This window comes from Moschus berezovskii, chromosome 2, assembly GCF_049115385.1.
Source record: "Moschus berezovskii isolate FMDL1 chromosome 2, NW_MosBer_1.0, whole genome shotgun sequence".
Lineage (NCBI taxonomy): Eukaryota > Metazoa > Chordata > Mammalia > Artiodactyla > Moschidae > Moschus > Moschus berezovskii.
The window spans coordinates 64171317-64185359 of record NC_142461.1 but is presented as its reverse complement, the minus strand read 5'-3'; the positions used below and the strand labels follow the sequence as shown (position 1 = coordinate 64185359).

Here is a 14043-nt window from a genome sequence, read left to right as displayed (position 1 = left end):
TGATGACACTTGGGCCAACAGCCTTGAAACCTCCATTCACTGCTCTCTGACTTTCAAGGCCTTCCCCAAGTTCTCTGTAAACTTGAAGGCTTCCTCTCTCCAGTCACTGCCGTCTCCGAAGACCAACTCCCACAGCTGTATGTTGTGATCAGTTCCCATCTCATCACCTGTGAGATGCATGGAGCCCCTGAGTTCAGGCTCAGCCCACCCTAACCCAGATGGGAGACAGCCCGCTCTGGGATGCTCACTCACTCTCCTCCTTCTACTAAAGACTGTGTAGGTGGTGGCGGTGGCGATGGGGAGGATAGCACAGAGCACCAGCCTTTGTAGTCCTGTTCTTAAGAGCCTCCTGGCCCCTCTCCAGCTGCCACTTTACCCTAGGCTACCCGGTTCCCTTCCTCCCAGGCTAGTCCATCTCCCATAAATCCTCGTTTTCTTCATATCTTAGGAGGTGGTGTCAGCCCCCCAGATTTCTCTCTCAACCCCCTCCCAGCTCCTGGTCTTGTCTCAGCCCAGCAAGAACTTTCCTTTTCATTTAACCTCAGCCACCCTTCTTGGAAAAACTGGACCAAAACTCAACATTCAATAAACAAAGATCATGACATCCAGTCCCAACAATTCATGGCAATTAGAAGGGGGAAAAGTGGAAGCAGTGACAGCCTCCCTGCCCCGGGTCCCTCACCTGCGCTCCTGCCTGGTCCCCCCAGAATCTCCACTATTCATCCTGAATGGCTCAGATGGCAAAGTGCAGTGACCCGAGCCAGGACCCGAAAGTTCTAGAGGAATTCATGGAAACTTACAGGGTCATCATTTCATTTCTAAAAGTCAAGAAGTTGGAACTCTACTCATATTCTGTAATAACCTATATGGGAAAAGAATCTGAAAAAGAATGGGTATATGTATAACTGAACACCTGTACAGCTTACACCTGAAACTAAGACAGCATTGTAAATCAACTACGGAATAAAATAAAAATTTATTTTTATGTTTTATACAAAATTTATACATGCTTTATAGATAATTCTTTTCTCCAGAATCTTTATTTTCTCTGTATTTTCCTTTATATTTTGGGAGTCTGCCTGGCGTCAGAAGTCCAGATCTGCTGGTAACAATTTCTTATAGATTTTGTATGTCTGAACAAATCCTTTATCTCACCTTAACTTTTAAATATTCTTTGCTGGGTTAGAATTCTAAATTGTTGTTGCTGTTTCTTCACACAATTTTAAATATTTTGACATTTAAATAAAATGCCATTCTTTGCATTTTTTTTCTGAAGAGAAATTTATTGCAATTCTGATTCTTTTTCATACGTGGCATTGTTTCTTTCCCTGGCTACTCTTTAACTTTTCTCTATATTATTGGTTTTGGTCAATGCAATTATAATCTGCCTTGATGTAGTTTTATTCAAGTTCTTGTGCTTGGGGTTCATTGATATTCTTGGTTTGGTGAGTTTATAGTCATAGTTCAATATGAAAAATCTCTAGCCATTGTTTCTTATATATCTTTCACTCTCTTTCTCTCCTTTGAAAATTTCAATTACACTAAGATTAGAGTCCAGACGGTCCCCAATGTACCACAGTTCAACTGATGATTTTTTGACTTGAGGATGGTGCAGAAGTCATATGCATTCTGTAGAAACCATACTTGGAATTTTGCATTTTCCCAAGTAGGCAATATGCAGGGTTGTACTCTCTCTTGCTTGTGTATGTGCATACGTAATCGCTTCAGTAGGGTCCGACTCTGTGTGACCCTATGGACTGTAGCCCTCCAGGCTCCTCTGTCCATGGGGTTCTCCAGGCAAAGCCTACTAGAGTGGGTTGCCATGCCCTCCTCCAGGGAATCTTCCTGACCCAGGGATCAAACTCCCATGTCTTATATCTCCTGCATTAGCAGACAAGTTCTTTACCACTGGCGCCATCTGGGAAGCCCATGGCACTCTCTCATAATGCTGGGCAAAGGCAGCTAACTGTCCAACGAGAGCCCCTCCAAGACAAGCAGGTAGGTCTGACCCAGTTTCCTTTCAAATGACTGCTCCTGCCCTGGGTCCTAGAGCATATGATTTCTCATAGCTCTCTGAGTGCTGGCCTTCAAAGCCAAACATTCTTGGGTCTGTTTTTCCCAGTGCAGGATCCCAAAACTGGGGAACACAGTGTGGGACTCAGACCCCCTGCTCTGTAATTGTAATTATTCTCCTGTGTGTGGGTCACACACCCAGGGAGTGAGGGTCCTGACTAGGCTGAGTTTCTGCCCCTCTTACTCATCTCGTTGTTCTTCTTCATATGTTTTAGCTTTGTAAAAAGGTTGTTTCTAATAGTCTTCAGGTCTTTCTCATCAATAGCTGCTCTGTAAATAGTTGCGGTTTTGATGTGCCCATGGTGGGAGGCGAACTCGGTGCCTTCCTACTCTGCATCTTGGCCATACTCCTCCTGTTGATGTTCCTAATAGGAGTTCCCCCCACATAGCAAAATTGGAATCCCTGAGGCTCTGGACCTGAGCAGGATTGTGCCCTGGGGTTTGCAGCCCAGTGTTCCTTAGTCATATCTGCAATAGGGGTTCTGGGATAGAGGTGGGGATCAGCTGCTCCCAGTCTCATCCTCCACAGTGGGGGCAGAAGTGAGAGGTGGGTGAGAGGGAGGGAGAGCTGCCATCCCACCCCTGAGGGATGGGAAGACTCTATCCCCTGATGCCTGGCCCCCCTCCACGCCCAGATTGCTCAGCTGCTCCCCTGGCCTGGCCCGTTCATGTATTGGGAAAACACACACTCGAGTCCTTTCCATTATCTGGTGGTTTGAGTATTTTGACTAAGGGCCTATTCTCCCAGCTTTCTTGGTTCCACTAGACTGTCACAGAACACCCAGGGAATGCCAGAATGCATCATGTTGGATACTTGCACACATCCCATAGAAATCCCTGACCGCTGGTCCAGGAAGTAAAGGACCAAGCATGGATTGAACCCATTAATAGAAAATTCATAGATTGAAAGCCATTCATTTGGCCCTTCCCAGACCTGGAGCCTCTGGGGCAACAGGACACACAGCAAGGAAGCAGAGTGCGGTGGTGGGAGCAGGGGTTTGGAGCCTGATGCCATCCTCACTGTGCTGGGAAGGATGAGTCGCGTAACCTCTCTGAAACCCAGATTCTTTCTCTGTAAGCTGAGGATAATAAGATACTGACTTTAGAACAGTATGGAGGTTCCATAAAAAACTAAAAATAGAAATACCGTCTGACTCTGCAATCCCATTCCTGGGTATGTAACCAGAGAAAACTATAGTTCAAAAAGGTATATGCACCCCAATATTCACAACATTATTTCCAATAGGCAAAACGTGAAAACAACCTAAATGTCCATCAACAGAGGAATAGATAAATAAAATGCAGTATATATACACAATAAAATATTACTCACCCATGAAAAAGAATGAAATAATGCCATTTGCTGCAACATGGATGAGCCTACAGATGATCATACTAAGTGAAGTTAATCAGACAGAAAGATAAATGTCATATGATACTGCTTATATGTCTACATTGACTATCTGGTGATGTCCATGTGTAGAGTCTTCTCTTCTGTTGTTGGAAGAGGGTGTTTGCTATGACCAGTGTGTTCTCTTGGGAAAACTCTGTTAGCCTTTCAGTTCAGTTGCTCAGTCCTGTCCAACTCTTTCTGACCCCATGGACTGCAGCACACCAGGTCTCCCTGTCCATCACCAACTCCCAGAGCTTATTCAAACTTATGTCCATCGAGTCAGTGATGCATCCAACCATCTTATCCTCTGTTGCCCGCTTCTTCTCCTGCCATCAATCTTTCCCAGCATCAGGGTCTTTTCTAGCGAGTCAGCACTTCACATCAGGTGGCCAAAGTATTGGGGTTTCAGTTTCAGCATCAGTTCTTCCATGGAGATCAGGACTGATCTCCTTCAGGATTGACTGGTAGGATCTCCTTGCGGTCCAAGGGACTCTCAAGAGACCTCTCCAACACCACAGTTCAAAAGCATCAATTCCTCAGCACTCAGCTTTCTTTATAGTCCAGCTCTCACATCCATATACATGACTCCCAGGAAAAAAAAAAGAGGATTTGACTAGATGGACATTTGTAGGCAAAGTAATCTCTCTGATTTTTAATATGCTGTCTAGATTGAGCATAGCGTTTCTTCCAAAGAGCAAGCGTCTTTTAATTTCAAGGCTGCAGTCACCATCTGCAGTGATTTTGGAGCCCAAGAAAATAAAGTCTGTCACTGTTTCCATTGTTCCCCCATCTATTTGTCATGAAGTGATGGGAACAGGTGCCATGATCTTGTTTTCTGAATGTTGAGTTTTCGCCAACATTTTCCCCTCTTTTCTTTCACTTTCACCAAGAGGCTCTTTAGTTCTTCTTTACTTTCTGTGACAAGGGTGGTGTCATCTGCATATATGAGGTTATTGATGTTTCTCCCAACAATCTTGATTCCAGCTTGTGCTTCATCCAGTCTGGCATTTCACATGATGTACTCTGCATAGAAGTTAAATAAGCAGGGTGACAGTAAACAGCCTTGATGTACTCCTTTCCCAATTTGGAACCAGTCCATTGTTCCATGTCTGGTTCTAACTGTTGATTCTTGACCTGCATACAGATTTCTCAGGAGGCAGGTCAGGTGGTCTGGTATTCCCATCTCTTTAGGAATTTTCCACAGTTTGTTATGATCCACACAATCAAAGACTTTGGTGTAATCAATAAACCAGAAGTAGATTTTTTTTTCTGGAACTCTCTTGCTTTTTCGATGATCCAATGGACTTTGGCAATTTGATCTCTGGTTCTTCTGCCTTTTCTAAATCCAGCTTGAGCATCTGGAAGTTCATGATTCACATACTGGTAAAGCCTGTCTTGGATAATTTTGAGCATTACTTTGCTGGCATGTGAGATGAATGCAATTGTGCGGTAGTTGAATATTCTTTGTCATTGCCTTTCTTTGGGATTGGAATGAAAACTGACCTTTTCCAGTCCTGTGGCCACTGCTGAGTTTTCCAAATTTGCTGGCATATTGAGTGAAATACTATAACAGCATCATCTTTTAGGATTTGAAATAGCTCAACTTGAATTCCACCAGCTCCTCTAGCTTTGTTCATAGTGATGCTTCCTAAGGCCCACTTGACTTCACATTCCAGCATGTCTGGCTGTAGGTGAGTGATCACATCATCATGATTATCTCAGTCATGAAGATTTTTTTTTGTATAGTTCACCTGTGTATTCTTGCCGTCTCTTCTTAATATCTTTTGCTTCTGTTAGGTCCATACTATTTCTGTCCTTTATTGTGCTCATCGTTGCATGAAATGTTCCCTTGGTATCTCTAATTTTCTTGAAGAGATGTCTAGTCTTTCCCATTCTGTTTTCCTCTATTTCTTTGCATTGATCACTGAGGAAGGCTTTCTTATCTCTCCTTGTTATTCTTTGGAACTCTGCATTCAAACGGGTATATTTTTCCTTTTCTCCTTTGTCTTTCATGTCTCTTTTTTTCATAGCTGTTTGTAAGGCCTCCTCAGGCACCATTTTGCCTTTCGGCATTTCTTTTTCTTGGGGGTGGTCTTGATTACTGCCTCCTGTACAGTGTTATGAACCTCCACCTATAGTTCTTCAGACACTCTGTCATCCAATCTAATCCCTTGAATCTATTTTCTTCCACTATATAAACATAAGGGATTTGATTTATTTCACGCCTGAATGGTCTGGTGACTTTACCTACTTTCTTCAGTTTAAGTCTGTTAGCCTTTGCCCTGCTTCATTTTGTACTCCAAGAAAAAATTTGCCTGTTACTCCAAGTTTCTTGACTTCTTACTTTTGCATTCCAGTCCCCTGTGATGAAAAGGACATTTTTTGGGGGTGTTAGTTCTAGAAGGTCTTGAAGGTCTTCATAGAACCAGTCGACTTCAGCTTCTTCAGCATTACTGGTTGGGGCATAGGTTTGGATTACTGTAATATTGAATGGTTTGCCTTGGAAATGAACAGAGTTCATTCTGTCATTTTTGAGACTGCACCCAAGTACAGCATCTTGAACTCTTTGGTTGACTATGAGGGCTACCCCATTTCTTCTAAGGGATTCTTGTCCACAGCAGTAGGCATGCAGGTCATCTGAATTAAATTCGCCCATCCCAGTCCACTTTAGTTTGCTGATTCCTAAAATGTCCATGTTCACTCTTGCCATCTCCTGTTTGACCACTTCAGTCTTCATCCCAATCCCAAAGAAAGGCAATGCCAAAGAATGCTCAAACTACTGCACAATTGCACTCATCTCACACGCTAGTAAAGGCATGCTCAAAACTCTCCAAGACAGGCTTCACCAGTATGTGAATCGTGAACTTCCAGATGCTCAAGCTGGACTTAGAAAAGGCAGAGGAACCAGAGATCAAATTGCCAAAATCCATTGGATCATCGAAAAAGCAAGAGAGCTCCAGAAAAAAAAATCTACTTCCGGTTTATTGATTACACCAAAGTCTTTGATTGTGTGGATCATAACAAACTGTGGAAAATTCCTAAAGAGATGGGAATACCAGACCACCTGACCTGCCTCCTGAGAAATCTGTATGCAGGTCAAGAAGCAACAGTTAGAACCAGACATGGAACAGTGGATTGGTTCCAAATTGGGAAAGGAGTACATCAAGGCTGTTTACTGTCACCCTGCTTATTTAACTTCTATGCAGAGTACATCATGTGAAATGCCGGACTGGATGAAGCACAAGCTGGAATCAAGATTGTTGGGAGAAACATCAATAACCTCATATATGCAGATGACACCACCCTTATCGCAGAAAGTGAAGAGGAACTAAAGAGCATCTTTACGAAAGAGAAAGAGAAGAGTGAAAATTTTGGCTTATAACTCAACATTTAAAAAACTAATGTCATGGCATCCGATCCCTTCATTTCATGGCAAATAGATGGGGAAACAATGAAAATAGTAAGGAACTTTACTTCCTTGGGCTCCAAAATCACTGCAGATGGTGACTGAAGCCATGAAAGATGCTTGTTCTTTGGAAGAAAAGCTATGACCAACATAGATAGCATATTAAGAAGCAGAGATATTACTTTGCCGACAAAGATCCATCTAGTCAAAGCCATGGTTTTTCCAGTAGTCATGTATGAATGTGAGTGTTGGGCTATAAAGAAAACTGAGCCCTGAATAATTGATGCTTTCGAATTGTGGTGTTGGAGAAAACTCTTGAGAGTCCCTTGAACTGCAAGGAGAACTAACCAGTCAATCCTAAAGGAGATCAGTCCTGAATATTCATTGGAAGGACTGATACTGAAGCTGAAACTCCAATACTTTGGCCACCTGATGCAAAGAATTGACTCATTGGAAAAAATTCTAATGTTGGGAAAGATTGAAGGCAGGAGGAGAAGGTGATGACAGAGGATGAGATCGCTGGATGGCATCGCTGCCTTGATGGACATGAGTTTGAGCAAGCTCCAGGAGTTGATGATGGACAGGGAGGGGTGGTGAGCTGCAGTCCATGGGGTCGCAAAAAGTCGGACACGACTAAGCAACTGAACTGAACTGAACTGTTATGTCTACATAGAAATGACACGTAAATCTTTAAAAATGATACAAACCCATACCTCCTTCTTGGTAAGCAGATTCTTTATCACTGAACCACCAGGGAAGCCCATAAAGTAACTATATGCCAATAAAAAGTAATCTTTTGTAAAAATCTGAGAGTGGAATGTGCCTGGTTCACCAACTCTGAGACTTGAGACACGTGTCTGAACCTCCATGTCCTCATCACCAAAATGCCGTCCTTCTCTCCTTTCCCTGAGCTGCTGTGGCTGGGACTCTGAAACCACGTTTCTGCATCACCAGCATCAGCCCATGAGGGCTTGAGGGAGGGTGCAGGGCTGAAGGGGAGGATCGGACTTGTCTCCCCATGTCTGCTTTATGTTCCAGCAGCCCTGTTTCACCCCCGCAGCCAGAGATCCTTCCCACAGCAACGGTGGGATCCACTTTGCCGTTCTCCAGCCCTCATAGAACTAGCCTCTTGGTGCCGCATCTCAGAGACCCCAGCTCCATACTGGCAGCATGTCCTACCCTTCAGGGACCCGAGCGTCAGCCCCACAGGAACTCTCTTCCAACTAAATTAACTAATTTAAATTATTAAGTTTCAATAATCTAATCTCGTCCATCAATTCCCCTGCCCTAGGGTACTAGAAGCTTCCAGCAGTTATTACCTCGTCAATAACTTCGTTTCCTTCTTATGTTTTCATTTACCTAATTAACAACTTTATATCTGGTTTAGAACTTCTAAATGAATTTCTGATATAAATAAGGATTATGACTTCTATCTCCTAACAGGTCCTGACTGATCCTTCAGGGTACTGAAACAGACTTCTTATGGCATGAGGATTTAATTAAACAGCTTTCACATGATGCCAGGCATGTATGACATCTTCAATTCACATTAGTCCTGTCCTTCCTTCTGGAACACTGTTGAATCATATGGTGCCAACCTGTTTTCAAAAATCTTAATTTTTTTCCCTATTGTTGTTGTTCTGACAGAGCAACACTCAATCGTGTCTGACTCTTTGCGATCCCAAGGACTGCAGCACACCAGGCTCCCTTGTCCTTCGCTATCTCCCAGAGCTTGCTCAAACTCTTGTCCATTGAGTTGATGATGCCATCCAACCGCCTCACCTTCTGTTGCTGCCTGCCCTCCTGCCTTCAATCTTTCCCAGCATTTTCCTTACTAAAATGTCTAAATGCACAGGTTTGGAGACAAATAGACTTGTGCTTGAATCCCAGCTTTGCTGCTTACTGTGTAACATTGGACAGTTTCCTTCATGTTTTGAAGCCTCATCTATTGAGTGTAAATGATCAGAACAGCACTTCCAGAGTTGCCGTAAGGACCACATGACTAATGTTTGTCGACTATGTCTGGCACAGAGCTGCAATTAGAAATTTATACCTGTTATGGTCGTTCCCTCAACCATTACTTGTGTTGCACGCTTTCGAACTGCCTCTCCTTCCTAAACACACTTCCCAGATGAGCGTCTGTTAAAACCTTGATGCCCAGGCAGGATGCAATGCTGCACCCAAGGTCTGACCAGAGCAGAGAGGGCAGGTCATGACTTCTTATGGTCGAAATGCTCTGCGCTCTATGATGGGTCTCAGTCTGTGACCACTTTATTCATTTGCACCTCCAGTGTAACAATACTATTGTATCCATCTAGGTTACTTGGGAGCAACATAAAATATTTAGAGGTGAATTATGCAAATAAAAAAAATAGTCAGTACACACTGGAATTCTTAGAAGATGGTGATGACGCTTTTAAGTCTTCCCAAATTGTCCCACAGAGAAACAAAGACCCACAGGCAATACCTATAGCAAAAAATACATGATAAGGTCTCCCAATGATCTCCTGATAAGAGGGCTTGGGAACAACCCAATAGTAGCTACAAGAACAGGATGGGGTCTACTTCTGTGTAGAAGGAAGCATAAGGAGGCAACCAGACTTCCAATGGCCCAGTTAGGCTAACTAACTGGAAAGCACTGTGGGCCAGTCTGAGAACTAGGAAGGCTTTGAAGGATCCAAATGGTGGTGAGTGCACTGGTCCATGTGGGAGAGCTGATAGCACTGGAGCAGCATAGGCCCTTAAACTTATGAAATGTAGCAAGTCAAAGTTATTTTCCAAAACGAAGATCCAGACTAAGAAGAAATAGACAACAGTAGAATCCAAATTGAGCTGAATAAGGACAGTAAAAGGAAAGGAAAAAAATGTTCAGATAAAAGCAGAGGAGGGGAACAGAACACTCAGATCTCCAAGAGCGTGAGACCATGTTTTCATCACTTTGTGAAAACATTAGAGGGACCTGCAGGGAGAGGAGGGGCTTCCCCAGAGGTTCAGTTCAGTTCAGTCGCTCAGTCGTGTCCGACTCTCCGCGACCCACGAATCACAGCACGCCAGGCCTCCCTGTCCATCACCAACTCCCGGAGTTCACTCAAACTCATGTCCACAGAGTCGGTGACGCCATCCAGCCATCTCATTCTCTGTCGTCCCCTTCTCCTCCTGCCCCCAACCTTTCCTAGCATCAGAATCTTTTCCAGTGAGTCAACTCGTCACATGAGGTGGCCAAAGTATTGCAGTTTCAGCTTTAGCATCAGTCCTTCCAATGAACATCCAGGATTGATCTCCTTTAGAATGGACTGGTTGGATCTCCTTGCAGTCCAAGGGACTCTCAAGAATCTTCTCCAGCACCACAGTTCAAAAGCATCAATTCTTCGGCGATCAGCTTTCTTCACAGTCCAACTCTCACATCCATACATGACCAGGGGAAAAACTACAGCCTTGACTAGACGGACCTTTGTTGGCAAAGTAATGTCTCTGCTTTTTAATATACTATCAAGGTTGGTCACAACTTTCCTTCCAAGGAGTAAGCGTCTTTTAATTTCATGGCTGCAATCAGCATCCGCAGTGATTTTGGAGCCCCAAAAAATAAAGTCTGACACTGTTTCCACTGTTTTTCCATCTATTTCCCATGAAGGGATGGAAGCAGATGCCATGATCTTTGTTTTCTGAATGTTGAACTTCAAGCCAACCTTTTCACTCTCCTCTTTCACTTTCATCAAGAGGCTTTTTAGTTCCTCTTCACTTTCTGCCGTAAGGGTGGTGTCATCTGCATATCTGAGGTTATTGATATTCCTCCCAGCAATGTTGATTCCAGCTTGTGCTTCTTCCAGCCCAGCGTTCCTCATGATGTACTCTGCATATAAGTTATATAAGCAGGGTGACAATATACAGCCTTGACGTACTCCTTTCAGCGATAAAGAATTCACCCACAGTACGGAAGACCCAGGTTCAATCCTGGGGTCAGGAAGATACCCTGGAGGAGGTCATGGCAACCCACTCCAGTATTTTTGCCTGGAGAATCCCATGGACAGAGGAGCCTGGCAGGCTACAGCGCATGGGGTGACAAAGAGTCGGACATGACTGAAACGACTGAGCATGCGCACACACTTGCAGGGAGAGGAGACCAGAGACCTGGCTTGGGACCTGACGAGATGGCTACGACGCCCTAGGGATTGTTGTGGAAACCCATCGCTTGCTGGCTGGACCAGTTCCTGGCATCAAAGCAGAACCTTCCAGAAGAATAGCCAATGGCAGCCCCTGAAGTATGTTTCATGACCAAAATTTAGCATCCTAATGTAGACAAGTTGGGAAGAATATGTTTAGATATTCTGAGTAGTCCCCAGCCCTGCAGATCAGTACTGTTCTGTCATCCATCCTGGCTTTGTTAAGTGCTTCCAATCCAGATGATCCATTAGTAAATGATGTGTCTCAGCAGTGAAAGACCTGACAAAGCTCAAGCCATAGAAATAGCTAGAGCATGGACTTGGCTTGGACTCGGCTATATGCCAACATGAATAATATTTAAATTAATTGGATCATTAAGTCTGCATCACTTCTCCTGTTCTGCCCAGATGTCTTTCTTTTTGGTTTGATTTTAATGGACACGTCTGCCTTCTTAGCCCAGTAGGCAGTGCATCAGTCTCAAAATCTGAAGGTCCTGAGTTTAAGCCTCAGAGAGGGCATTTTGTTTGGGCTTCCCTGATAGCTCAGTTGGTAAAGAATCAACCTGCAATGCAGGAGACCTGGGTTCAATCCCTGGGTTGGGAAGATCCCCTGGAGAAGGGAAAGTCTACCCATTCCAGTATTCTGGCCTAGAGAATTACAAGGACTGTATAGTCCATGTGGTCACAAACAGTCAGACACGACTGAGTGAATTTCATTTCACTTTAATGGACACGGTCTTAGAAACATTGTAGATTAAAAGCCCAGACACCTTTCATCCTTTGGTGATTAAATGCACATTAGCATATCTGTGTCTTGTCCTGATTCACTGCTGTAAAGCACGAGCAGAGGCTAGAAAGACACCGGGATTGTTGTGAAACATTTCAAAGCAGTGCACCTCTCTGCTTTAATTCATCTATCCATCACTGTTTAAGTACAAAGCACTGTGAATGAAGGGAATGGCCAGGGTTTGCTGCCGGGCTAATGGGTGTTTTTCTCTATTACTTTTTGAGCTTGTGAGAGGTAGTTTTATTTCAATTTTATCAACTCCTTCCCTTTAATAGTGATCCAACTGCACTGGCTAAACAGCTAACCATTCTTTAGAATATGCTTTCTATTTATTTAGTTGCCACAGATGGATAGACTTGATTGCTTGAACCAAAATGGGAACATCAAACAAACATCACAGCCCCCACCAATAACACTATGACTTTGCTGTCAAGCGTAGACTCCACCTTTCATGTAAAAACTTGTGACCATATAGTATGATTTGTCTGGAAACTTCTGTAAGTCTTATGTTTTAGTAAAATATTTTTGTTATTCTAAAAAAAAAGGAAACTCTACAGGGATGAAGCCAAAAAAGATATTCTGATACACACAGCCTAAAAAGAAGAAAAATGCCTTACATATAGAAAGTGAGCAATAGAAAAAAGTCAGTTCAAATCCCATAGGATGATAATTCTGAAGAAACAAGAGAATGAGAAGAATTACATGTACATATGATAATATATAAGAATCAGAGAAAAAATATCCCCCATAGACAATAAAACACCCCAGAAAGATAGGTATGCAAGAGATAGAAATTATAACCTAACATTAAAAAACAAGCTAAAATGTATTATGAAAATGATAAAAAGTTATTTAAGAAAAGCGTAAATTCAAATCAGAAAATCTTATAAATGAGGTGACTGGAAACTAGGAAACTTTGAAAAGAGGAGTGACAGAATTCAGAACATAAGCAGAGAAAATAAAGTATTATTTTAAAATGAAGTCTAAAAAGAAAGAGCAACACAATAATGCCTTAAGATAAATACAAAATGGAAAGGAAGACATATTTTAAAAATATTTTTAAAGAGATGGAAAGGATTGAGAGAAAAGCAATAGAGACTACCATGGTGGTTCAGTGGTTAAGAATCCGCCTGCCGATGCAGGGGACACAGGTTCAATCCCTGGTCAGGGAACTAAGATCCCACATGCCTCAGAGCGCTAAGCCCAAAAGCTGCAACAAGAGAAGCCGCAGTGATGAGACGTTCAAACACCATAACTAGAGAGTAGCTTCTGCTCATCGTAACTAGAGAAAGCCCATATGCAGCTACAAAAAGCGGCACAGCCAAAAATAAATTTAAAAAATTAAAATGATAGATAGTAAAGATAAGCAAAGATACAGCATAAGTATAATAAGGGGCTTTTCAAGACATGCATGAAAGCAAAGGAAAAAAAAACACAAAGACTAAAACATATAATTTGAGAAAACTTTCCTGAAGTAAAAGAATTTGCGACTACATAGTACAAGAACATACCACAGTCCTAAAGAAAATAACCTATGTGGCCAGTATCAAGATGTGTTCTGATAAAATTATGAGGCTTTATGAAAAAGTTATTTCAGGCAGGCTGGCAAAAAGACCAAGTTACTCAAAAGGGAATTATAGCCACATTGTCATCAGAATTTTTGATAGCAATGTTTCATGCCAGAAGACAACAGAGTAACTTATCTTATGCAAAAAGAGTAAGTCACAGATTTTACACCAACCTAATAAATCGCTATGTAACAACACCATAGAAAATTGTTATGAACATAATAACTCAGGGAATACGGTTCTACAGCCCTTCCTGGGGGGCCATCTGAGGAATAAGCCTTCCCAAAACACTGGGAGGGCGTGATGGAGTAATAGGGACCAAATTTACCCTTCCACCTCAAACACCCAAAATACAAAACAAATGTGTGAAACTGAACACTTAAACCATCGACCAGCCCTGTTACCCATCACCCAGTCCTGTGACTAACCGCTGTAAGTTCCCAGTTTCCTCTTCTATGAAAGGGAAGAATTGGCTGTCCTAACTTCTTATAGTTGCTGAGACAAATATCAGATTACACATGTCATGTGCTCACCACAGGCCCTGGCAGAGTGCTGCATACCTAATAGAGATTAGTTTTATCCTTAACCTGTAGGCTGAGGAGATGGGAGGGTCAGACACTAAGTAACTTGCCAAGGACATACAGCTAGAAAGTATC

The 14043-nt window shown here is 42.8% G+C and overlaps 1 non-coding gene and 1 pseudogene across 1 annotated transcript; both read left to right on the top strand.

Annotated features, from left to right (window-relative positions):
* LOC148778541 (ubiquitin-conjugating enzyme E2 N pseudogene) overlaps positions 1-11307 on the top strand; it is an 89159-nt pseudogene extending 77852 nt beyond the window's left edge.
* A 171-nt stretch (positions 11308-11478) lies between these two features.
* On the top strand, positions 11479-11551 carry TRNAL-CAA (transfer RNA leucine (anticodon CAA)). The gene has a single exon. It is a non-coding gene; the product is annotated as a tRNA-Leu (tRNA).
* Positions 11552-14043: the final 2492 nt, after the last annotated feature.